This window comes from Theropithecus gelada, chromosome 7b, assembly GCF_003255815.1.
Source record: "Theropithecus gelada isolate Dixy chromosome 7b, Tgel_1.0, whole genome shotgun sequence".
Taxonomy (NCBI): Eukaryota; Metazoa; Chordata; class Mammalia; order Primates; family Cercopithecidae; genus Theropithecus; species Theropithecus gelada.
In genome coordinates this window covers 53,425,816-53,451,695 of record NC_037675.1, presented here as the reverse complement: position 1 = coordinate 53,451,695, position 25,880 = coordinate 53,425,816, and positions in this window count along the sequence as shown.

The following is a 25,880-nucleotide window of genomic DNA, read 5'->3' as shown; positions in this document are numbered from 1 at the left end:
CTGTTCCATGGTGTATTTGTCTGTTTTTGTACCAGTACCATGCTCTTTTGGTTACTGTAGCCTTGTAGTATAGTTTGAAGTCAGGTAACATGATGCCTCCAGCTTTGTTCTTTTTGCTTCGGAATGCCTTGGCTATTCAGACTCCTTTTTGGTTCCATATGAATTTTTAAATAGATTTTTCTAATTCTGTGCATAATGTCAATGGTAGTTTAATAGGAATAGCATTAAATCTATAAATTGCATGGGCAGTATGGCCATTTTAATGATATTGATTCTTCCTATCCATAAGCATGAAATATTTTTTCATTTTTTTGTGTCATCTCTGATTTCTTTGAGCAGTGTTTTGTAGATCTTGTAGAGATCTTTCACCTCCCTGGTTAGCTGTATACCTCAGTATTTTATAGTTTTTGTGGCAATTGTGAATGGGATTGCATTCCTGATTTGGTTCTTGTTGGTGTATAGGAATGTTAGTGATTTTTGCACACTGATTTTGTATCCTGAGACTTTGCTGAAATTGTTTATCAGCTTAAGGAGCTTTCGGCTAAGACTATGGAATTTCCTAGATACAGGATCATGTTGTCTACAAACAGGGATAGTTTGACTTCCTTTCTTCCTATTTGAATGCCTTTATTTCTTTCTCTTGCCTGATTGCCCTGACCAGTACTTCCAATACTATGCTGAATGAGAGTGATGAGAGAGGGCATCCTTGTCTTGTGCTGGTTTTGAAGGTGAGAAGTGATGCCTTATATTACAACACACATGTCTAACCTGCCTACCCCAGACCCCTGCAAAATAAATGCGTATTTTATAGTACTTCAATGCAACATAAACAAAGAAAGATTAGGCCTGAAAGTGGCATTTGCCTTCAAATTGCTTTAACTCCAGTGATGAAGATGCACATACAATGAAGCAAATATTTTGCAAGCCAGAGTTAGATATATGATACCATCAGTTCAAAAGACGGTCTATGGCCACAGAGGAAGGACCAAGTATTAGTGGGGATGAGTAGACCAGAGAAGGAAGACTTCAAGGACGGTGAAACATTGAGCTATGACTTGAAGCCTAAGAAGAATTTCTCAGAGAAGAACGTATGTGTAAGTGATCTAAGAGTTCACAGTCAATCCTGGATCCTAGAACACTGTAAGGTTTCTGTATTGATCTGGATGTGCAGGCGCTGGCTAGGTGCTCAGAATACAAGAGGGAAGCCACAAAGTTCCTGCCCTCACAGTACTTACAGTTTAGGGGATACAGACCGACAAGGGTTTGCAATGTAGAGGGATGAGGGTAAAGTATGGGGTGCGATGGCCCTGTCTCAGGCAGCCAGAGACACTGAAGATGGGATCTGACGGTTGGGTGGAAATGGGCTAGGAAGAATGGGGGCACATGTCGTTAGAGGTCTTGATGTCAGTGGATGACCATTTTGGGGACTGGTGATGATGTGACTCATTTAGAAAGCTGCAGGTTGTTTGCTAGAACATTTCAAGGTGGGCTGGAGCCAGATGATGAAGTGAGAGAATACATAGGGACGGGATGGAGATGGGCCTTGAAGAACAGTGAGGAGTTGGATTGCCCCAAACCTTGTCCTTGCCTTTGACATTAGTGTAAACGTGAAGAATTCACATTTGGTGAGAGAGATTAGAGGCTTACGACAAAGGACCCCAGTTGCCACTCTCTTCCATTTATTGGTCATCATCGAACCCATCCTCCCTCAGCTGAGCCTCACAAAGCATTCTGAGTTTCTGTCGCCTCTACGTTATTGGTTACACGCAGTCCCCAACATACGTTCATCTTTGCACCATATTTCTTTTTTAAAATTATTATTTTATTTTAGTTTTTTTTAAAGTTCTGGTGTACATGTGCAGGATGTGCAGGTTTGTTACATAGGTGAACGTTGCACCATATTTCTTATGCACGAATAACCTTGCAGGAATGGCCTCCTGGGGATGACCAGGCAAGTGACTTCCTTCCCCCCTCCCCCAATCTCAGCTGCCGTGGCATTCCTTCCTTTTCTCTCACCTAATCTTCTCTGAGCTGATATGGAGATTGCTCACCTCTGCCCCGTGGGCATGGTTTTTATCTCACCGTGGGGTAGCTTGGCAAGAGGGGAAGGAGAGGGAATGGGAGAGAGTAAACATCAATTGCTGTCCTCTGCCTCTGCCTCCCTGGCCTCCCGTGCCAGGCCCTGTCTTCCTGCCCCCTCAGGCCTCCACTTCCTCACCGTGGGTGATAGAGGGACCCCTCTGGTAACCTTGGCTTTCAGCTTTCTCTCAAATATCCAGGTCCGCCACTTCAGAATACAAGAGGCAAGCCACAAAGTTCCTGCCCTCACAGCACTTACAGTTTGGGGGATACAAATCACAAGGGTTTGCAATGTAGAGGGAGAGGGACGAGGTGTGAAAAGGGCCATTGCTAGAACATCTATGTGTGGATTTCATCTTTCTCTATGATAGTTCAGTGAAAACAGAACGAGGTGCAGAGGAGAGCCTCATAATCCCAGGTTGGCCTCCCTTTATTATTGTAGATGAATTAGAACCCTTTTAAGAGAAAGCTTGCTTTGAGGATAGAAAACTAACAGGAAAACTCTGCGATGATCATTTGTTCCTTAATGGAAAGGTAGCAAAAGTTTTCACAGCTACAGACAGCCAAGGCCTGGAGCCACTGGGAGACAAAGGTAGCAGGGGTACACCCGAGTTAAGCAGAAACCCTGTTCTCAGCCTTTCTCATGATGACAATTTATTCTCCCAGGTTTTAGTTGCTAAAGGATCATATACATTTTAGATCTAGAAGTGAATGCAGAAGTGTGTCTGTAAAAGAACGCCACTGCCACCTCAACAACAAAAAAAACATTTTCCTCCCAGCCTAACATAGGTAGGTCCTTGGTGGTCGACCACTGGGGGGCAGAAGAGGATAAAAGTTTTCCCTAGAAGGTGCCTTGTCGACGGGAGTCATTGGTCTCCCTGGAGCTTTTCCAGTTCTTCTGTGATCTTGTTCAGGCTAACTCTCTCAGAGGAGGTTTTAGAGGAAATTACAGTTTGATCTTCCGGGCAGGAAGGTTATGTAGGGCACTGGTCCTCAAAATGTCCTCAGGTTCCTGGGGGTCCCGGAGACCCTTTCAGGAGGTCCTGGAAGTCAAACTATTTTCAGAATAATAACAAGATATTATATTTTTTCCCTGGGTTGATACCTGCACCAATGGTGCAAAAGTGATGGTTAAATCCACTGGTAGCTTAGCACAAATTGAGGTACTGGCACAAAACCCTTCTAACAGTCATTGTATTCTTCACTATCACACACTCGCAGTTAAAAAAAAAAAAAAAAAAAAAAAGCCAGTTTCACCTGGGTATGGCCTTGATCAAGTGGTAAAAGTTACTGATTTTATCAAATCTTGACCCTTGCTTGGATTTATTTCCTTTTACTATTCAATGTGACAGAATGGGAGTACACACAGAACAGTTTTGCTGCATACTGAAATAGGATAGTTATTCTGAGGAAAAACACTCCTGCAACATATACAAGATTCCCCCGAACATCATTTTTACTTTAAAAAAAAAAAAAAAAAAACTAAAAAAGTGACTGACAGAGAAATTATGGTTTTTCAGACTTCAGTATTTGGCAGATGTTTCCTCAAAAATAAAGTGAGCTTATCCCTTTAAGGAAAACAAATAACTACAGTATGTGTGTCAATGACAAAATTTGAGCTTTCAAGCAAAACTTGGAAATCTAGAAAACTTGTATCTACCACAGTGAGCTTCACAAGTTCTCCATATCTGAAGACTTTTCTGATCGATCTGATGGTGATATTAATAAATTTGATATTTTTATATTGTATAATGAAATGTATCAAAATGGTGATGATTTGCATAACTCACTGAATGACTATTTTAATGACTATTTACCCTACACATGGTAAATTAAAAGATCTATTCAAAGTGTAAGACAATAAATGGATTTTAATATAACAGAGTACAAAAAGTTCATTGATATGGTTTCAGATTCCATATTACTACTAATCTTTCAAAAACTAACATTTTGGTAGTTTGATTTTTTTTTTCAATTGGCCACAAAAATATCTGAAAAGCTGTCGAAATACCCCTTCTTTTTCCAACAACTTATCTGTTCATGGCTGGATTTTCTTATCTGTTCATGGCTGGATTTCTTATCGAAACACCGTAGGGTTGGGCGCAGTGGCTCAAGCCTGTAATCCCAGCACTTTGGGAGGCCAAGGCGGGTGCATTACGAGGTCAGCATTTCAAGACCAGCCTGGCCAAACATGGTGAAACCCTGCTACTGAAAAATACAAAAATTAGCTGGGGTGGTGGCAGGCGCCTGTAATCCCAGCTACTCGGGAGGCTGAGGCAGGAGAATTGCTTGAACCTGGGCGGCAGAGGTTGCAGTGACCAGAGATCGAGCTACTGCACTCCAGCCTGGGTGATAGAGTGAGACTCTGCCTCAGAAAAACAACAACAACAAAAAGAAACGCTGTATTACAGCCAACAGAGAACAGGAGCAGATATGAGGCTCTGCTAGCCACTAACCACTAATTCCACCATGTTTTGAATAAACATTCAGGAAAGTAGGTGTCTTGGTTTGTTCCCCTGTCATTTAATTACTACAGATAAACATGACTTCCTCCTCTGTCTACGAATGCTCTTCTTTTGAAAACAAAAGATCTTGACCAGGATGGTTTTACCAGGCGACCTGTGCTTTGCTATCGGCAATATGATCATATCATTTATATTGCAAATGTTTTTAGTTTACAAATACTGTGCATACATTCCACTCAAATACTCTGAAGTCAAGACGGGATTTGCCCAAGGTTGTGTAGTAAACAGCAGCAGTGCCACTGAAACTCTGTTTTTATGACTTGAGGTCGTTTGCTGCCTCATGACACTGCTTGATCTGGAAAGTGGCTTTGCCTAGGCAGTTTGCCAGAAGAGGGAGAGAAGAAATTAAAGAGGCCAAATAACTTTGCATTTGGTAAAGAACAAATCTGTCTCTCTTAGGCTGGAGTGATGAGGATGAGATTCTTGTGTGTGGTAGGTTATGGGTCTGAACTACAATTCAGATTCTTTTTTTTTTTTAATAAGGTCTCTCTCTGTTACACAGGCTGGAGTGCAGTGGCACAATCTGGATTCACTGCAGCCTCCACCTCCCAAGCTCAAGCGATCCTCCCACCTCAGCATCTGAGTAGCTGGGACAACAGGCGCCGCACCACCACGCCTGGCAAATTTTTGCAATTTTTGTAGAGATGGGGTTTCACCATGCTGCCCAGGTTCGTCTGGAACTCCTGGACCTAAGCGATCCACCCGGCTCGGTCTCCTGAAGTGTTAGGATTATAGGTGTCAGCAATTGCATCTGGCCAAACAATTCAGGTTCTTTTTTGTTTTGAGACCGACTCTCAAATTGATTGCCCAGGCTGGAGTGCAGTGGCACGCACTCCAACCTCTGCCTCCCAGGTTGAAGGGATTCTCGTGCCTCAGACTCTTGAGTAGCTGGAGTAAGATTAATTAATTTTTTTCTTTTTTTTTTTTTTTTTTTTTGTATTTTTGGTAGAGATGGGGTTCTACCATGTTGGCCAGGCTGGTCTCAAATTCCTGGCCTCAAGTGATCCACCTGCCTCTGCTTCCCAGAGTGCTAGGATTACAGGCATGAGCCACCAAACCTGGCACATTTGTTACATTTGTAGACAAGTGGGACAAAATGAAGGGAGGGAAGCTGTGTATAGAATGAAAAAGGTGATTCTTCAGGAGTTAGGAGTAGTTTATAGAATCTGTCACCAGTGTCTTCCTTGTATTCTGTTTTCCCTTTTCACACATCTCTTTCCTAAAGAGTTGTCAACTTTAACAATATTTACATTTGCACGGCCCCTCTCAATTTTCAAAGTATTTTCGCAATCATTGTTCACTAAGCCTCAGACAGAGCCTTCCCTCTGTGAGGAAAGCTCACAGAGTAGGTGCTGTTGGCTCCTGGTGCCTTGGCAAGCAGAAGTATTTCAGGAGATAGGCGAGCTGACTCTAGCCTAGTCTGGAGGATGAGCTGGTAGGGTGGGGAGAACCCACCCCAACTCAGCTGCCCACAGCATAAGCACCACCCTCCACTTGGAAAAGAGGAAACACCAGAACCCAACGTTCCGCCAAACAAAAAGCCCCAGGGTTTCTGATTCAGTTGGTTAAGGTTGAGGCCTAGGAACGTGCATTTCTATCACGTTCCCAACAGATGCTACTGGTCTGGGAACTACACTTTGAGAACCACTGCTTTAATTTATACCATATGTTTGCAGAATTGGTCCACAAACTTGTATGTTAGATGACACCTGATAAAAGGAAAACTTCATCTGAATTAAATTTAAAGAAGTTTAATTGAGCAACAAACAATTTGCGAATGGGGCAGCCCCCAGAGTCACAGCAGATTCACAGAGACTCCAGCACAACCACGTGGTGGAAGAAGATTTATAGACAAAAAAAGGGAAATGACGTACAGAAACCGGAAGTGACATACAGAACGGCTGGATTGGTTACAGGTTGACATTTGCCTTATTTGAACACAGTCTGAACACTCAGCAGTGTGTGAGTAGTTGAAGTATGGCTGCTGGGATTGGCCAAGACTCAGCTATTGTTACAGGTGCATACTCCTAAGTTAGGTTTTCAATCTTGTCTATTAAGCTAGGTTACAGTTCATCCACAAGGACTCAAATATGGAAGAATGGAGTCCTTCTCAGGCTATATTTATTTTGCTTTAACACACCTATGTCCTTGAAGGAACCCATGAAGAGCCCTTTCATGAAGAGTCTGTTTTGCTGATGAGGAAGATGAACAGAAATAAGCAATTTGTCTAAGGTCACGTTGATAGAAATTTGGTAGAGTCCGTCCAAAGTAGACGCATGATCTTCTGATTCCTAACTAAGGGTAGTTCCTAAGGCTGTTAGTCTTTCACAACTTTCTTTAATAGCGGACAGGGGTGATTAGCAGTTGTTGTTTACGAAATGCCTAAGAGTTCATGCCTGGGTTGGCCCTTGAGTTCATAACTGTGGAAGTTAACCCATTACAACTATTTTTGTTTGACTGTTTGTTTGAGATGGAGTCTCACTTTGTGGCCCAGGCTGCAGTGGCCCAATCTTGGCTCACTGCAACCTCCATCTCCCAGGTTCAAGCAATCCTCCCCCCTCAGCCTCCCAAGTAGCTGGGACTACAGGTGCATGCCACTACACCCAGCTGATTTTTTTAATTTTTAGTAGAGATGGGGTTTCACCATGTTGGCCAGGCAGGTCTTGATCTCCTGACCTCGTGATCCGCCTGCCTCGGCCTCCCAAAGTGTTGGGATTACAGGCATGAGCCACCGCACCCAGCCCCACATTGCAACTATTTTATGGTCAGGGTCCCAGATTTTATTCACCTCTCTACCCCCACAGCAACTTACACAGTGTTTCCTGCATTCTAGATGTATTAAATAAATACATGCTGACGGAGCACAGTGGCTCATACCTGTAATACCAGCACTTTGGGAGACTGAGGCAGGAGGATTGCTTGACACCAGGAGTTTGAGACTAGCCTGGGCAACATAGTGAGACCCCATCTCTAAAGAATAAGTTGAACCTTTTGCTGAGCATGACCTAATAGCAAAGAAGAAAAGAATCCTCCCTATTTTTATCCATGACACATTATAGGAGATAAAAATGTCCTTCAGCATACCCGAGATTATCAGGATAGAAGTACATAAAACATTAAATTTCACCTCTTTAGAATTATATGCCTAAATGCTGTTGGGTTTCCAAAGATAGTGGATTTCAACCCAATTTAATTTTAAAAAATGTTGTTTACTCTAAACAAATAACTGTGCCAGGGTTGTAAGTAAGATCTAGTTTTTGACTTACAGGAATTTATTGCCAAGTGGGAAGACACAGAATGTTCGTAATTAACTACAGTATTACATGATATAGAATGTGATACCTGCCAAAATAGAGATCTGCGGTGCAAAGAGACAAAAAGGTGAGAACTGGCTTTCACTTAGGAGAGTGAATGAAGCATTTGTGGAGGAAATGGTATCTGAGCCAAGCCTCTAAAGGGTAGGTGGATCTTGCCTGTTAAAGAGAAATAATCTTCTGGGCAGAGACAATCACATGGGGAAAGAGATAGGCACAAAGCTTGCTTGCGAGCAGCTACTTTTCCATATGGACTGGACAAGGCACACGAGTGAAGTATGAAGTTCAACTGGAATGTCATTGGGAACAGCCAAGGCCGAGAACTATGGAATAGTTTTGAGCCAGGAGAGATATGATCAGGGCTGTGCTGCAGAGAAAGTGGCTGCAGCAGGGAGCAGTGTGCAGGGCAGGGGGAAGCGATAAGAAGAGAGAGGTGAAGAGTTGGAAATCAGTAAGAAGGACACTTCAGAACATGACATGAGTGAGAGAGTGGGTTTGGGCTCCTCTGTGGTAAACCTCATTTTGAAACTGGTTTCACTCGCTACCCCCACAATTTAGGCTTTAAAATAAGACTGTCCTTGGACTTGGTTTTCTCACCTGTGAAAGAACAGGGTCGATGCTGGGGAAAGTCGGCCATCTCTGATGGTCTGTGATTCTGAGCATCTTATTTGTCATCTCCTACAAATCCAATTCTGATGGCCGAGGTCACTTTCTCATCCTTAAAATTTGCTAACATGAATTTGGTGCTGTTTGCTGCTGTTTGCAATTGGAAATCCCACTGATATGGCCATGATCTGGGGCAGGCTTGGGAAGATGAAATCATTGAGTTGGAGTTTATTCCAATTTGCCTTATTTAAAACTTATTTCAGTTATACCAACTTTTCAAGCATGGCTGAAAAGAGAAAATTTATCTTGCTGGGTTTACAAACTCGGGGGACAGGAAGTAGGTTTCCAACTCTGAACATGTGGTAGGTTACTTAGGTTACTTCTTATAAACACAAGGGTTTTACATCAGGGGCAGAGGCCAGATTTCATGACTATAACTGGAAATCTTAGGAAACAGATGAATCATATAACCCATCACTTCAACCGGAAAGCAAATGTATCCTACTGTTAAGAGTTTATCTCGAAATGCTTTGGGAAATCTCAGGGGGCTGGAGGAACCCTTAGCTCAAGCCATGTGTGGGATGTGATGGTCCGGCATAGACTCCAGCCAAAAGACCAAATATTGCCTTTTGTTCTTTCCTGGAGGGTGGGAAGGATATGAACAACAATGATCTGGCCATGGGGAAGATTCGAGGGAATAAAAATGAATCATCACCAGCCACCAGGAAGCACCAGGAGCTCTTTAATGGAACCCAGGCCTCCCGTACCTTGGGTGGGTGAGGTAAAACAATAGCTGGTGGGGGAGACAGAGGTGGAGACAGGGACACTCAGCTTTACTGAGGCTGGCAACCATGGTGAAGGAACTAACCAAAAGAAATATGAGCTTTCTGCTGCCCCGAATTTCAAAAGAAATCACTTCGGGGCTGGTTTCCTGTAGTGTCCCCTTAGGGAGGTTTTTTTATTCTTTTTTTTTTTTTTTTTTTTTTTTGCCATGCTTGGTGAGTTCTTCATCAGCTGCCTCAGCTCTAGTATCCACCATAAGCAATGTCATCTGCATAAAAATGTGGAGAATGTAACCAACTATTCACTCCAAGTCCAAAAGGGCTCTGTGAACTGTGAGGCTGCACGTGCAGCCTGCTGCACAAAGAGCCTCCAACCAGAAGCCTGGAGTGCTAATTGCTGCCCTAGGAAGGAGGGTGGAGGGACATCTGCAGTCCAGTTCAGGTCCTCAGTGGCAGCTTTGGGGGAATTTTAGGCACACCCTGCTAGTTGCTGGACCCTGGGACATAGGATTTGAGCTTGATTCTTTCTTGTCTTCTTGTGCTTTTTAGATAATTCAATTAATTACCTTTTTAAAGCATCCTTATATCTCTCCATTTATTTTTGTCTTCTTTAGTGTTTCTAAATAAAGTCTTCTTTTAACCTTAAAAAATTAAGGATATTTTCAAACATACAAAAATTAGAGGATAGTGTGATGAACCCACACTACCTAACTTTGATATCTGACCAAGTTTGTTTCACTTATGTCCCTTCCAGTTTTTTTCTAGATATGTTAAAACACATCCCAAATATCATGTCATCTGTACAGTCTTCAAAATATATTGCTAGCAGATAAGGAGTTTTAACAAGTAACAGTACTACTATTATATGTAACAAAACTGGTAATTTTTTCATCTCATGTAATACCCAGTGATCCACTTTCTTTAGTTGTCTAAAATGTGTCTTTTCTGAAGTTGGCTTGAGTTGGAAACCAGATAAGATCTACACAAAATGCATATTAGTTCCTATCTTCTTTTCATGCTTTTCATTTGTAGAAGAAATCAGATAATAGGTTCTGTAGAATTTCTCATAATCAAGCTTTGGCTTATCGCATTCTTGTGGTGTTTTCCCAAGGAGCACTTGTATCCAGATGGTGGTCTTTCAATAACATTTCCCAGTTTTTTATGATTACAGGGTTTTTACTTACTTGATTTTATATTTGTATTTTGTTGTTCCTATGCTGAAAAGCTCAGTTTCTATATTAACATATTACCTATCAACTTTAGCTTATAACACATATATAGCTTAAAAATAATAGTTCCCATTACTACAGGACTCCTGGACATAGGTTAAGATTTCTTTGCAATAATTCCATGGAGGCAATGTCTTCTTTTACATCCCTGAGGATATTTACTATAGTTCCTTTTTGCATTGATGTTTTCCTTTATTTTTCTTTATTGTTTCTGTTTTCACTTTTCAAGCATTGATAAATCTTGGCTGTTGCTTCAAATATAAATGATTCTAGAACATCAGAATAACTAGTAACAGTAAGATTACTGAAATAGGCACATAAAATCAAAGAAGGTAAGTAAAAATATTATATTCTAACATTTGAATTGGAAATATCACTATAAACTCAATTTTGTCTTCTAAAATAAATTTTAAAATGCATATTTCATTGCTCTGTCCCTTGAAAAAGTCTAAAAGAAATGACAACTCAGCAGTTATTAACACAATAAGCATCCAGATTGTGGTTTCTAAATCCTATTCCCCACTAACAGGAACTAGAGCTCTTTGGAAAAATGCTTCATTCCAAGTCTAGGGCAAAAATTAAAAGGTGAGTCTGGGACATTGTTTTGTGTCAAAGAAGAAACAAGAAAGCCTTTCAAAACAAATGGGGCTGTAGTTATCCAATGGGTTCTTCCTGCCCACTGCAGAGACAAAAACCATTCACTGATGGTGTTTCAGTAAAGAAGGAGTTTAATGAATACGAGGCCAGCCATGCAGAAGAACTGGAATTATTCAAGTAAGTCTCCTGAAGGCTCGGAGGTTAGAGTTTTTCAAGGATAGTTTGGTGGGCAGGAGGCTAGGGAGTGGGAAATGTTGGGGATGCAGTCACAGGGGCCTGGAAAATGGTCCTTATCTGCTGAGTCAGCCTCTGAATGGGGGCCACAGGACCATTTCAGTCATGAGTCGTGGTCTGGGTAGAGTCAATCAGTTGCCATAAATGTAAAAGTCTAAAAACATCTCAAAAGGCCAATCTTAGGTTCTACAATAGTGATGTTATCTACAGGAATAATTGGAGAAGTTAAAAATCTTGTGACCTCTGGAACAATGGCTGGTCATTGTTTAACTATGCCTGTATCTACCAGAATTCAGGCCCTTCTCATAATCCTAACTTTGTGGTCTTCCGCTATTTTTACAAAGGTGATTTAGTTTTGGGAGTGGCTGTTATCATCCTTGCTTTAGGGTTAAACTATAAACTAAAATCCTCCCAAAGTTAGCTTGGCCTATGCCCAGAAATGACAGCTTGGAGGTTAGAGGCAAGATGGAGTCAGCTTTCTCTTACTGTCATCACTTTGTAAAGGCAGTTTTAAGGGTCATATCAAAAAGACACAAGAACCACCATTAAGGGGCTCCCACTGACCAAAAATGGGATAATTTGTGTGTGAGAAAGAATTAAAACACATCAGACATCTAAAAACTCAGGAGTATTTGATGACTTTTAAAATCCCTCCTTGGTCATCTTTGGAGGCTGCTAAAATGTACTGAGTAAATGTATTACTCAAAAATGTATTGAAAAGGGAAATATAAAGGATTTATTCTGCCTTTCTTATATGTACTGTATTTCAGGGTAACCGCATTGTTGATGAGGGAAAGCTCTTTACAGGATAATTTCAATGAATAAATGCAGAAGAAATGATAGACTTAGAAAATCATCATTTTGCAATCCCTATAAAATGAATCTAGGCAACAATTATGAGTTGCTTTTAACCTGTTTGCTAATACAGGTTAAAAATTGACGAAGAATTTCATAATGGAAATATTAGGCTTCTCTCATCAAAACTCACTCACCAATCTTGGTATCATTAAAAGTACAACTGGACCACATAATGATGTTGTGCAGTGGAAAAAAACATACCACCACTTAGAAGTATTCTTGCCTAAAAATCGTATCAAGCCAGTAGGTTTAACTACCAGTTTACAGAAAACAAAGTAATAGAACAATTTAAACAAGACTATGAAGATGCAATAAACCAAATCCTGAATGAGATATTCTACAAACCAAACGATCCAGTTTCTCCAAAAAAAATTACATTAAAAAAAGAGGGATACATTTTTAGACAATAAAAGATACTTAAGAGATGAAATAACTGATGTGTAGACCTTGTTTAGATCCTGATTTAAACAAACCTACTATAAAATACATTTTTGAGATAATCAGAGAAATTTGCACATAGACTTAGTATTCAAGTATACAAAAAAGTTATTTTAAGTTGTATTACTGTCATAATGGCATGATTGCCAGTTTTTAAAAAGTTCTTATTGGTAAAAGATGAATGCATATTGATGTATTTACTGGTGAGTTGATATGACGTCCAGGATTTGCTTTAAAATACTCCAGGAAAAAAAAAAAAAGGAAGAAAAGAGGTAAAAAAGGAAGGAGAATAGCCTTTTTTTTTTTTAATGGCAGACTGTTGATTAATTGTTGAAATAGGGTAATAGGTGCATGTGAGTTCATTGTACTATTCTTTCTATTTCTAAGTTTGAAAATGTCTGTTTTTTCGAAATAAACATAAAGGTTTTCAAAAATAAAGAAAATAGTAAATTCTTGGTAAATAATTCAAAATCTAAATTATTTCTAAATAATAATAATTTAAAAACAGTGGAAAAAATAAATCTTAGTAATCATAGGGTATGGCAAAAAAGGAAACTGAATATTCAAAAAAAATTAAATAAGAAAAATTATCTCATGAAGTAACCATCTTGTCTATAGGATGATTTATCTTTATATTGTCACTGCCAATTATCTAGAACCCAGGAACCCTCTCTTCCATATGATTCTGGTAGTACACAGACAAATTCCAATTTTTTTGGACTTTTAAAAAATGTTCCTTCTGTTTATATTTGTAATGTCATCACCACTTAATCCATGCCATTATGAAATTGCCCCACGATTAACATGATTTGTGGATTTCAGTTTGTTTAATATGGCTACATATTAGATTTCTTTTTCCTGATGTCACTAAAGGAGGCACCCAACTTGTGTTTGAATCACAGTGTTGGTTGGGGTACAACTCATTCCTTCCAAGCTGGGCCATTTCCTCTCCATTGGTGGATCCTGGCTTTGTCACTCCATCCCTGACATCAAATTAGGGACCCACTTTTCACTCAAGCCTATTACTTATTAGAGTGACCCATCATCTACTTACTACAGTGACTATAAACAGAAATGAATTTTTTAGTTTCTAAAAATGAGCCCATTTCACAACATAGCTAACAACTAGCCTGATTCAAGAATTCCAACTCTCCTAGTACAGACTTCTCCTTCTCCTCAGAGGCAAACGCTGGGGGTTGGGGCAGGGCGGAAACAACTGAGCCTTGTGCTCTGCCCTCAAGGTCAACAGATTGAATGTGGCCTTGTGTGTGTTGTGAATGTACAGTACATGACATCATGCATATTCAGTGGGCTTTTCCAACCGCCAGTCTCACTAATGATCAAAATTTCTTTTTAGAAAGGCATCCTTCTTTGGCTTTTGAGATTATTTGACTATCTTGGTACTCTTACCTCCTTTTCTGTCTTAGCCATGATTCTTCTTCATCCTGACTTGCTCCTTTTTCTCTCTCCTCTCCTCTCCTTTCTCCTTCTCTCCTGCTGTCTCCTCTGCTTGCCCTTTCTCTCTTTTCCTTTCCCCTCCCCTCGCCTGTCTTCCTCTCCCTTTTCCTTCCTCTCATCAGTAGTCAGTCTGCCTTCCTCCCTTTTCCCTTTCCATTTTCCATACATTACACCAATAGAGATACCTGACCTCAACTATCAATTTTAAGTGGATAAATTTAAACCTATACCACTTTACTCCAGTTCCAATTCTATACCTTCCATGCACTGTGAAATATTTATACTTATATATCCCATTATTAAATCCAAAGTATTAGGTTGTTGCAAAAGCAATTGCAGTTTCTGCCATTGAAAGACACATCAATTTCAGCCGGGCGCGGTGGCTCAAGCCTGTAATCCCAGCACTTTGGGAGGCTGAGACGGGCGGATCACAAGGTCAGGAGATCGAGACCATCCTGGCTAACACGGTGAAACCCCGTCTCTATTAAAAAATACAAAAAACTAGCCGGGCGAGGTGGCGGGCGCCTGTGGTCCCAGCTACTCCGGAGGCTGAGGCAGGAGAATGGCATAAACCCGGGAGGCGGAGCTTGCAGTGAGCTGAGATCCGGCCACTGCACTCCAGCCTGGGCGACAGAGCCAGACTCAGTCTCAAAAAAAAAAAAAAAAAAAAAAAAAAAAAAAAAAAAAAAAAAAAAAAAGACACATCAATTTCTTTAATTAATTTGCATCAACCTAATAAAACTTATCTCCCAAAAATATTTCCCTCTCTTTACTTTGACTTTGCAGATGACTTCCATTCTCCAGACTTGGAGCCATGTAGTCATCTCTTATTCTTTCCTTAACCACTTTTTTGAGCTAGGCAATGAATTCTGTCCCTTCAACGTTTAAAACCCATCCTAGCCCATTCCTCCTTCCATTTTTGCCAGTACCACGGTGGTCATGTGAATTATAATAATGCGCCCCTTCATTCTTCTGCCCTCTATACATTTTTTTCTCTTGGGTCTCCTGGGCCCATGTTCAGCCTGGATGATTCTCACTTGAACACTGCTTAACTTGCCTTGATACACTTAAAACCTGTGAATATTTAACTAAACCTCCTCTGCAGGAACCCATATCCTTAGGCTGCCATTTGAAATTTTCTTTGCTTTTTTTTTTCAGTTCAAACTCATTTCCCTTTTATTAAAGTCCAAGTTATCATTAGATGGTTTGGCACTCAGTAAAGGAAAACTTGTTCAAACAAGGTAATATATTATCACCAGTATTTCCAGGTGACTGTTTACACTTAAGTAGCATTATCAATAAAATCCTTGAAAAGCCCCTCCATGGGGTTTACACATTGTCAAGGCTCAGTTTCTCTGGAGTGAAGATGCCCAATTCATTTAAAGTTGGTCTGAGTTCCTGGGTGAAATAGGGGTAGATTTCCCTGTGAGGTCCTGCTTTGTCCTTAACAGCCTCTAGGATGTGAACTGCACTAGCAACATCATTTAACTGTCTGAATGCCCACAAAGCAGCGTGAGTGATTTGGGCTCTGGAACCAGATCATAGCCAACAAGTGTGTTCACCCCTTTACACAATTCCCAGGCATGTATATCTGGCTTGTTGAAGTATGTTACCCAGACAGCATCAAATTCCTCATCTGTCTCATGTGACCCATGGGAATAGCAGTGAACTGACTGGATAGCCATGGCCAGGCGGGGGTCATGGCTGGGTGAGGAAGGCCTGGAGGGCCAGAGAGCTGTGCCTAGTAAGATGGTGATGGTGGCGTGCAGGCTGAGGCTGGAGAGAGGCTGGGTGTGAGCTCGCGGGCTGCTCCAGAGCTGGCGGGTTGAAACTTTTCTTAATCACTTCCACCTGATCTGTCCAACTTTCTCTCCATTCAGGAGGGTTTCTTCCTGACTCTGTATACATAATTTTCATTTCCTGTCCAAACTTCTTGTTCTTTCATTCCCTGGTAGGATGCCACTCTGCCTTCTTCCCACCCTATCTATGACCTTTCCATTCTCCTAGTCCATATGAAAGCTGTCTTCCTCCAGAAGGGATTTATGGATGAAACGACTTAGATGTCTGGTTTTGCTTTAAAGTAATCTGGTGGGCAATGGAAAAGAGCATGAGAGCTATAAATGAGACAACCTCAGCGATGTGTTGATGTGTTAGATATATGGGGGCTCATTATCCTATTATCTCTACTTTGGTATTTGCTTGAACTCTTCCACAATAAAAAGTTTTTTTAATGAAGAAAAGAAGCTATGAGTGTGGTTATGAAACCTGATGCTGTATACCAGCAGACTCTTCAGCAGCTGGGGAGGATCCCAGCAGAATGGCAAGTTGGTCTTAGGAGGGATAGGAAAGAGGTGGCCAAGTAATTTCCTACAAAATGGATTCCACAAGGGTGAAGCTTTGCCTTCATTCTGTTTATTGCTGCACCCAGCATATGGAATATTTCTGGCCCTCCATAGTATTTATTGAGTGAATAGATGAATCTACAAATCAAGGCAGGTCTGAGAATAGCTTGCACATCCATTCTGTGGGAGAAGAGGGAAATGACCATGTTTCTACTGGGCTCTAAATTTGCTCAATGTGCCACAGAAGTATCGATAAAGACATCAGACAGCTCATCAATTCCAAAGGTCATCATTGTGTGCATCCCTTGCTTTACAGGTGGATAAGGCAGAGAACAAAGAAGTCTCTGCCTTCTGGGGCTTATACACTGGTGGAGATACAGACAAGAAAACCCATTGTTAAAGCCTATTGTCCAAGAGGTAAATGCAGGGTGAGATACTTAGTGCAGTGGGAGTACAGAAGAGGCTTCCCCAACTATGAAAGCACAGCTGAAACCTGTTGGCATTGTGAAAAGGGGAGAGAAATCCATTCCAAGCAGAGAAAACAGCTTGGAGATGAACAAATGGAAGAAGTTTGCTATGGGTGGGTTATTGAACAAAGGGGACAGGGTGGGGTGGTTGTTGAAGCATCAAGAGATAAGATTAGACAAAAAGGCAGGAGCCAGATGCTACAGGGTCCTGTAGGCCATTTTAAGGAATGTGACTATTCACAGAGCTGCAGGAGGATGTTTAAAGTTTTGGAGCAGCTGGAGCGATCTTTGCATTTTAGAAAGATCTCTCTGGCTGAAGTGTGAAGAATAGATGGGTGGGTGAGAGGAGCCGAGCCTGGAGACAGCAAGAAGAGTTAGTGGTTGCAGCGGTTCTAGAGAGATGAGGGGAAATTGAGCTGTGAATAGAATGGGATACAGAAATTTTAGGATGGATAATAAGGTCCTTTTTCAAATTAGGAAATGAAGAAATGAAATAGATATCTATTTGTATGGGTCTTACTCTAATTTAAGTTATTTTTCCTAAATAGCTTTTATTTGGGAAAATAAAGAAATGTCTTTAAAATCCTTCTACTATATAGGGAGTGCCCGACTTAGGGAAGGATGCAGTGTGGAGAAGGGAAAAGAATGGTGGCCTGAGAATGAGGAAACCAGGATCCAGCCTTGAAGTGCTGTTCTGATAGCTCCACTGACTTTGAATTATTATCCATAAGTTCTTCCATGTCTTTAGTTCATTGTCTCCATTCATGGAGGTTGATTTTCTCTAATACTTTGTGTTTCTTGATTATGGGCTCATCTTTGTGGTTGATATTTCCTGTTAAGACTCTTCCCACCTGTTTTCATGGTCTTTTTGGGAAAGACAAGAATGCCTTTGTGATTTGCATTCTGACTTGCTTTCAGGAAGAGGGAGGACAGGATGTGTCATCTGGCAAGGCCATTTAGTGGTTGCTCTGTTGGGTGTTGGTACTGCCCACTCCTTCCTAAGGTCACTGGCCACCTGTTACCCTGTCTCTGATCTAGTGTGGCCTGGAGGCAGACTCCCCATCATTGCTGCCTGGTGGCTACTGCTTTCACATCTACACCCTGTCTGTTGCCTCAGACCCCTTTCTGCTCCAAGTGTATACAGCCTCCAGGCATAGCCTACTTTTCTCATTGGTCTTCTATAAGTTTGGACTATAGATGTCCTTTTCAGGCCAACCTTCTTGGGTGCAGTGGCTCATGCCTGTAATCCCAACACTTTGGAAGGCTAAGACAGGCTGTCACTTGAGCCAGGAGTTTGAGACCAGCCTGGGCAACATGGTAAAACCCCATCGCTACAAAAAATTAGCTGGGCATGGTAGCACTTGCCTGTGGTCCCAGTTACTTGGGAGGCTGAGGTGGGAGGATCATCTGAGCCCAGGGAGGTTGAGGCTGCAGTGAGCTATGACAGCACTACTACACTCCAGACTGGGTGACAGAGCAAGACTCTGTCACAAAAAAAGGAAAGAAAGAAGAAAGAAGAAAGAAAGAAAGAAAGAGAGAAAGAGAGAAAGAGAGAAAGAGAGAAAGAGAGAAAGAGAGAAAGAAAAAGTCTGGGTACTGTGGCTTATGCCTGTAATCCCAGCACTTTGGGAAGCCGAGGCGGGCAGATCAATTGAGGTCAGGAATTCAAGACCAGCCTGGCCAACATGGTAAAACCCCGTCTCCACTGAAAATACAAAAATTAGCTGGGTGTGGTGGCACATGCCTGTAGTCCCAGCTACCTAGGAGGCTGAGGCAGGAGAATCACTTGAACCTGGGAGGTGGAGGTTGCAGTGCAGTGAACTGAGATCATACCACTGCACTCCAGCCTGGGTGACAGAGTGAGACTCCGTCTCAAAAAAAAAAAAAAACAAAACAAAAAACAAACAAACAAAAAAAACACCTCTTTAACTTTTACTCCTTAAATTATTTGTAGCCAAATTCTTAATCTAGTTTTTAAGCAAAACTATTTCTAGAAATTTGGAGGAAACTACAGCTTGTACATGGTCTACCATTTTGAAACAAAAGTCTCAGTTCTGGCTAGACTAGCCAGATATCTCAGAAACCAACCCTTAGATGGCCATTGGGATTAGTGTTTATTCACCATCTTTGCTCTAAGCAACATAAAAAGAAGATGTGCAAAGGGAAGAAAGGACAATTTATTTTCTTAAAGCTGATTTCTTATTAATGCCTAAGTGGGAAGTAAGAAGTTTACATCCAAATGAATATAGTTTTGGCCATTGGGAAATGGGTCAATAAAACACACTTAATGTCAAAAAAGTACCTCTAGTTGCATTTTGGAGTTTGGAATTATATAATCCCCCAAATGACTACATTTCAGACCCCTGGGTTTGGCAGGGCTGCTTCTCTAGGCTGGGAAGCAGTTTGGTTCCAGGCAGCTGGAGGATTGAAGGGCACCTGAGTTCAATCCAAGTGAGGAGGAGAAAAGCTTGAGAAGGAGGTAGCCAGGTGCATGGCACGATTAAGGCCACAGCTGGGCAGAGGGCAGTCCTCCAGGGCAAGCCCCAGCCTGAGGGGCTGTCATCAGTGCAGAAAGAATTTGGAGGGCTCTGGGATTCTCCTTAGGCTTTGGTGGTGAAATGGAATGTGGGCTTTGATCCTTTGGGGAGGGGTAGGCTCTGTTGAGAGAGATTCCAATGAGAGAATCTCTAGAGAGGGGAAAAAAAGGTTAGTCCTGAACAATTAAGAACTCTTTTTTTCCCCTCTCCTCTCCTCTCCTCTCCTCCCCTCCCCTCCCCTCCCCTTCCCTTTCTTCCTTTCTTCCTTTCTCTCTCTCTCTCTCTCTCTCTCTCTCTCTCTCTCTCTCTCTCGGAGTTTTGCTCTTGTTGCCCAGGCTAGAGTGCAATGGCACAATCTTGGCTCACTGCAACCTCTACCCACTCCGGGTTCAAGCAATTCTCCTGCCTCAGCCTCCCAAGTAGCTAGGACTGCAGGCGCGAGCCACCACGCCTGGCTAATTTTGTATTTTTAGTAGAGATGGGGTTTCTCCATGTTGGTCAGGCTGGTCTCGAACTCCCGACCTCAGGTGATCCACCCGCCTCGGCCTCCCAAAGTGCTGGGATTACAGGCGTGAGCCACCATGCCCTGCTCTTTCTTTCTTTTCTTCTTTATTTCTTTTTCTTTTGGATAAATGTGTCAATCTACTCAGGTTCATTTTAAATAGGGATTAATGATTTAAGAAATTGTTGCTTTGTTTCCCTTCAAGAAGCTGTATAAAAAGATTCAGGACCACTTAGTCATTTTTAAATGTGTGTGGTCTACACAAGGGTGGGTAATTGGGCATGAAGAGATTAATTATGGTGCTTAAACAATGTATTCACCTTGTCATATGTTTTTGTAAAATTTGTAAAAGTAAAACCAGGATCCCTTTCTATACTGACTTCCCCTCCATCAGCATCCATCCATATCTTATGGCATTTAGTGGCCCAGGGAATTTTGGTATGTGGCTAAAGGGATTTTAAATTAAGGATATATTTAGTTTGGGTTTAGTATATTTATGATATAATAAAAAATACAGTCATGAATTGATTAATGAGGATATGATGTTCTGAGAAATGCATCAGTAGGCAATTTCTTCATTGTATGAACATTATACAGGGTGTACTTATACAAACCTAGATGGTAGAGTCTATTGCTCCTAGACTACAAACCTGTACAGCATGTTACTGTACTGAATACTCCAGGTGACTGTAACAAAATGGTATTTGTGTAGGTAAACATATCCAAACAGAAAAGGTACAGTGAAAATGTGGTACAACAGATAAACAATGATGTATCTTCATAGGACACTTACCATGAATGGGGCGTGCAGGACTAGAAGTCAGTGAGTGGTGAGTGAGTGTGAAGGCCTAGGGCATTACTGTACACCACTGTAGGCTTTCTAAACACTGTACACATAGGCTACACTCAATTTATAAAATCATACTTTTCTTTCTTCAATTATAAATTAACCTTTGCTTACTGTAACTTTTCTATATTATAATTCTTTTAATTTTTAAAACTTTTTGAGTCTTTGTAACAACACTTAGCTCAAAAGATAAAACATTGTATAGTTGTACGAAAATATTTTCTTTCTTTATATCCTTATTCTATTTGATTTTTTATACTTTTTTTTTTTTACTTTTTAAACTTTTTTGTTAAAAATGAAGACACAAACACATGTTAGCCTAGGCCAACGCATGGTCAGGAGCATCGAAACCACTGTTTTTTGCCTCCACATCTTGTCCAACTGGAAAATCTTTAGGGTCAATACATGCTTGAAGCTGTCATTTCCTCTGGTAATAATACTTTCTCTGGAATACCTCAGAAGGACCTGCCTGTTTTACAGTTAACTTGTTTTTAAACAAATAGAAGGAGTACACTGTAAAGTTATGATAAAGAGCATTGTATAGCAAGTACAGAATATAGTAATATAGTCATTTATTATCATTATCAAGTATTACGTACTATATGTGATTGCATGTGCTATACTTTCGCATGACTGGCAATGCAGTAGGTTTGTTTACACCAGGATCACCACACCCATGTGAGTAATGCGTTGTTCTATGACATTATGATGGCTATGACGTCAATAGGAATTTTCCAGCTTCATTACAATCTTTTTTTTTTTTTTTTTTCTGAGAGTCTTGCTCTGCTGCCCAGGCTGGTGTTCAGTGGGTATGATCTGGGCTCCCTGCAAACTCCACCTCCTGGGTTCAAGCAATTCTCCTCAGCCTCAGCCTCCCAAGTAGCTGGAATTGCAGGCATGTGCCACCACACCCAACTAATTTTTGTATTTTCACCATGTTGGCCACGGTTGGTCAGGCTAGTCTCAAAGTCCTGACCTCAGGTGATCTGCCTGCCTCAGCCTCCCAAAGTGCTGGGATTGCAGGCATGAGACACTGCACCCAGCCAGCTTCATTACAATCTTATGGAACCACTGTTGCGAATGCAATCCTTCCTAGACTGAGATGTTGTTATGCAGTTCTTCCTAGACTGAGATATATTTGCTTTCAGCTCCTGGTTTCTGGCACATAGCTCCTAATACCATTGGAATCTCCAGAGTGAAAACAGTGTCTTTTGTAGGTGAATGAGATGACTGAAGGTTGGGGCCTGTAGATAGTCCCTTCTCCTATACTTCAACCTATACATCTCTTCCACTTTTCTTTTGTCTGTATGCTCTGTAACATTCTTTATAATAAACAAGTAAGTGTAAGTGTTTCCCTGAGTTCTGTGAGCTGTTCTGGCAAATTAGTTGAACCTGCAGAAGGGGTCTTGGGAATCCCTGATTTACAGCTGGTCGGTCAGAAGCACAGGTAAAACAACTGGGGGCTTGCAACTGGCATCTGAGGTGAGGGGAAGCCTTGTGGAACTTAGCGCTTGGCATGGGGGACCTGATACTGTCTCCAGGTAGATAGCATCAGAGTGGAACTGAGAGAGGACAACCCACTGATGTCTGCTGGAGAACTGCTTGGTGTGTGGAATCTGGTTTTAGAAGTATTGTATTGAGCGGTATGTGAAAGTAGGAAACACACTTCATTTTTTTCCATCTTTATAATATTTACATAGTTTTCAGGCATTTCTGGGTATAGCTATTTCTAGCTATTTGAATGCAGGAAATGCTTCCAAGAATGCCTCTCACTTTTTTAAAAAAATGAGAGATAACTCACATACCGTAAAATTGACTTTTAAAGTATACAATCCAGTGGTTTTAGTATATTCACAAGGTTGTGCAACTATCACAGCTAATTCTAGAACATTGTCATTACCCCCTACAAAGAATTCCATCAGTAGTCACTTCCCATTCTTCCTTCCCCTACTGCCAGCTTCTATCTCTTAATCTCCTCCTATTTTTTGTCTCTATGTATGTGCCTATCCTGGACTTTTCATATAAATAGAACCAGCCAGGTGTGGTGGCTCATGCCTGTAATCCCAGCACTTTGGGAGACTGAGACAGGCAGATCACACGAGGCCAGGAGTTCGAGACCACCTTGGGCAATATGGTGAAACCCCATCTCCACTAAAAATGCAAAAATTAGCCAAGTGTGGGTGGTGCACATCTGTAATCCCAGCTACTCGGGAGGCTGAGGCATGAGAATTGCTTGAACCCAGGAGGTGGAGGTTATAGTGAACCCAGATTGTGCCATTGCACTTCAGCCTACGTGACAGAGCAAGACCTTTTGTGTCTGGCTTCTTTCTCTTAGCATATTTTCAAGATTCATTTATGTTATACCATGAGTCAATACTTTATTCCTTTTTATGGTTGAATAATATTCCATTTCATTTCTCCATTCATCAGTTGATGGACACTTGGGTTGTTTCCAGAAATATTCTCTCTGACCAACGTGTTAACTAACCCAATGAGAAGGTCTAGGGCCAGAGGGAGTATCATACTATGAACAAGGTCCAGGGTGCCTGATGTCAGAAGTGTGAGGGGTGTGGAGAAACAACAAGTTTGAAATACCCGGAGTCAGAAGCTGCCATGATGGAAGAATGACTAAATCTATCTTTTCTCTCTATAGAAAATGAGATTGCAAGATTGTTGTTAAGTGAAGAGATTATCAAAATATTTACAGTTCCCAAATGTAGAAAAACATAGAGGTGTCAGATAGTTAAGATATCTTGTTTTTCTGGGTTTTGATATATTTTTGATAATTATCAGTTTTTTCAAAACGTGTAACTTACGGTTTATCTTCCTTTATTAATTAATTAATTATTATTATTATTATTATTATTATTATTTTTGGAGATGGAGATGGAGTCTTGCTCTGTCGTCCAGGCTGGAGTGCAGCGGCGTGATCTCTGCTCACTGCAAGCTCCGCCTCCCAGGTTCACACCATTCTCCTGCCTCAGCCTCCCAAGTAGCTGGGACTACAGGTGCCTGCCACTATGCCTGGCTAATTTTTTTGTATTTTTAGTAGAGACGGGGTTTCACCGTGTTAGCCAAGATGGTCTCCATCTCCTAATCTCATGATCCACCCGCCTTGGCCTCCCAAAATGCTGGGATTACAGGCTTGAGCCACCGCGCCCAGCCCTATCTTCCTAATCTTAATCTAACTTATAGTTGTAATTTTGCATTACTTTTCTTTAAGAATTCCCCCCAAATCGTGTATATAAAAGCCCCTCAAAACCAGGATCCACTTTCCTTTCAGGTAACGATTTGAACCCACTTTCCTTGTGGTCAGAGGAACTTAGATACTGTGTGAGGGACTTCCTCTTTGGGAATTACATGGCAAGCTGCTCATTTCATTGCTTTCCATCCTTTTATTGTAAACCATTTTCTTTCTCAGCTTGGAGCACTTTCAGGAGAAACCAGCTCATGCAACACCTTCATTAAATGTGCAGTACTTGCAGCATTGCTATGGTTGGTTGAATATTGTTCAGCAAAAACTCCCTCTCTCTACTCCCCTTTCCTTCAGAGTAGAGACTGCTTCCTCATCCTTCTGACACTGGGCTTGGCCATGTATCTCGCTTTGGCCAGCGGAAACTAGACAGAGAAGACATGGTGACAGTTTTGAGCACTCATCAGGGTCTTCCCTTGTCTACCTATTGGGAACTCATGCTCCAGTAGCTGGTGGTCCTTTATTATGAGTCCAGGAAGAAAATACACAGGAAAGACCTAGATCTTGCATCCAATATTCAGCATAAAGAGGAGACACTGCTGCTGGCCTGCAGACCTTGAGTAAGAAATAATTATTTGTTATTCTGAGCCACCAAGACCTGGGGGTTGTCTTAAACCCAGCAGAATTGTAGCAGGAGCTGACTACTACAGTTATACATTCCGCACCTGAACGACAGAGCTAATATCACTCACCTCCCAGGAGGCAGCTAAACTTGGACCCAAAGCTCAAACTTCCAAGATCTCTGACAGCTGCTCACAATACAGCACCTTTCCAGGTTCCCGCTTTAGCCTGCTTCCACCTTACAAGGAAAACTGTGTCTGGGAAAAGGTGCTGTCTCCTTTCCCTCCCTCCTTCAGCCATAATTATAAATGTGAGTTCATGGTTTCCACTGTCTATAATCGCATTTTTGTCACTGCAGTTCATCTCCTTCCAGGTACAGACCACTACGCTTCGCCTCATAAACGCTCTACTCTTTAGCTTCAGTTTGACAACCCAATCAAAAGTCTAAAAATATCTGGAGGATTCTTTAACCAAGCAGTTACACTTTCAGAAATTTAGCCTGAAGGATACAAAATATAGGAAACAATCTATATGTCCAACTATAGGCAATTCATTAAATAAATTAAGGTGTAATGGAATACTCACACTACATCATTACGAGGGATACAGTAAAAATGTGTTTTTCCTTGACACAGAAAGGAGAGGGTTATCAAGAGGAATGCACAGTATAAATTCATTTTGTGAATAAAAAAGTGTATATTTATATATTTAGAAGGATATATGTTGATTATGTACAGTTGTTATATCTGGTTGTTAGAATTATGGGTAATTTTTATTTATTTCATTTTGCTTATGTTTTTTTCTTCTTTTAAAATCATATTTTCTAAATGCCACACATGTTTAACCTGTGTAATAAAAAGTAAACAGTAAAATGTATTGTTATTTTTGCCCCTCACAACTGTTTTAGATGAGTAAAGAGGCCTTCTTATTATGAAGCTGTCTACTTTTTTGGAGAAGAAATCATTTCAAATCCAGTGTTCCCCATCTGAAATAAACCACAGTAAGGAAATAAAATCAGGCCAGGCTCCGCGCCTCTCCCCTGTAACCCTAGCACTTGGGGAGGCTAAGGTGGGAGGACTGACCACCTGAGCTCAGGAGTTTGAGACCAGCCTGGGCAACATGATGAAACCTCATCCCTACAAAAAAGAGAAAAACTTAGCTGGGCATGGTAGCATGTGCCTGTGGTCCCAGCTACTCTGGAGGGCTGAGGTGGGAGGATTGCTTGAGCCTAGAAGGCAGAGGTTGCAGTGA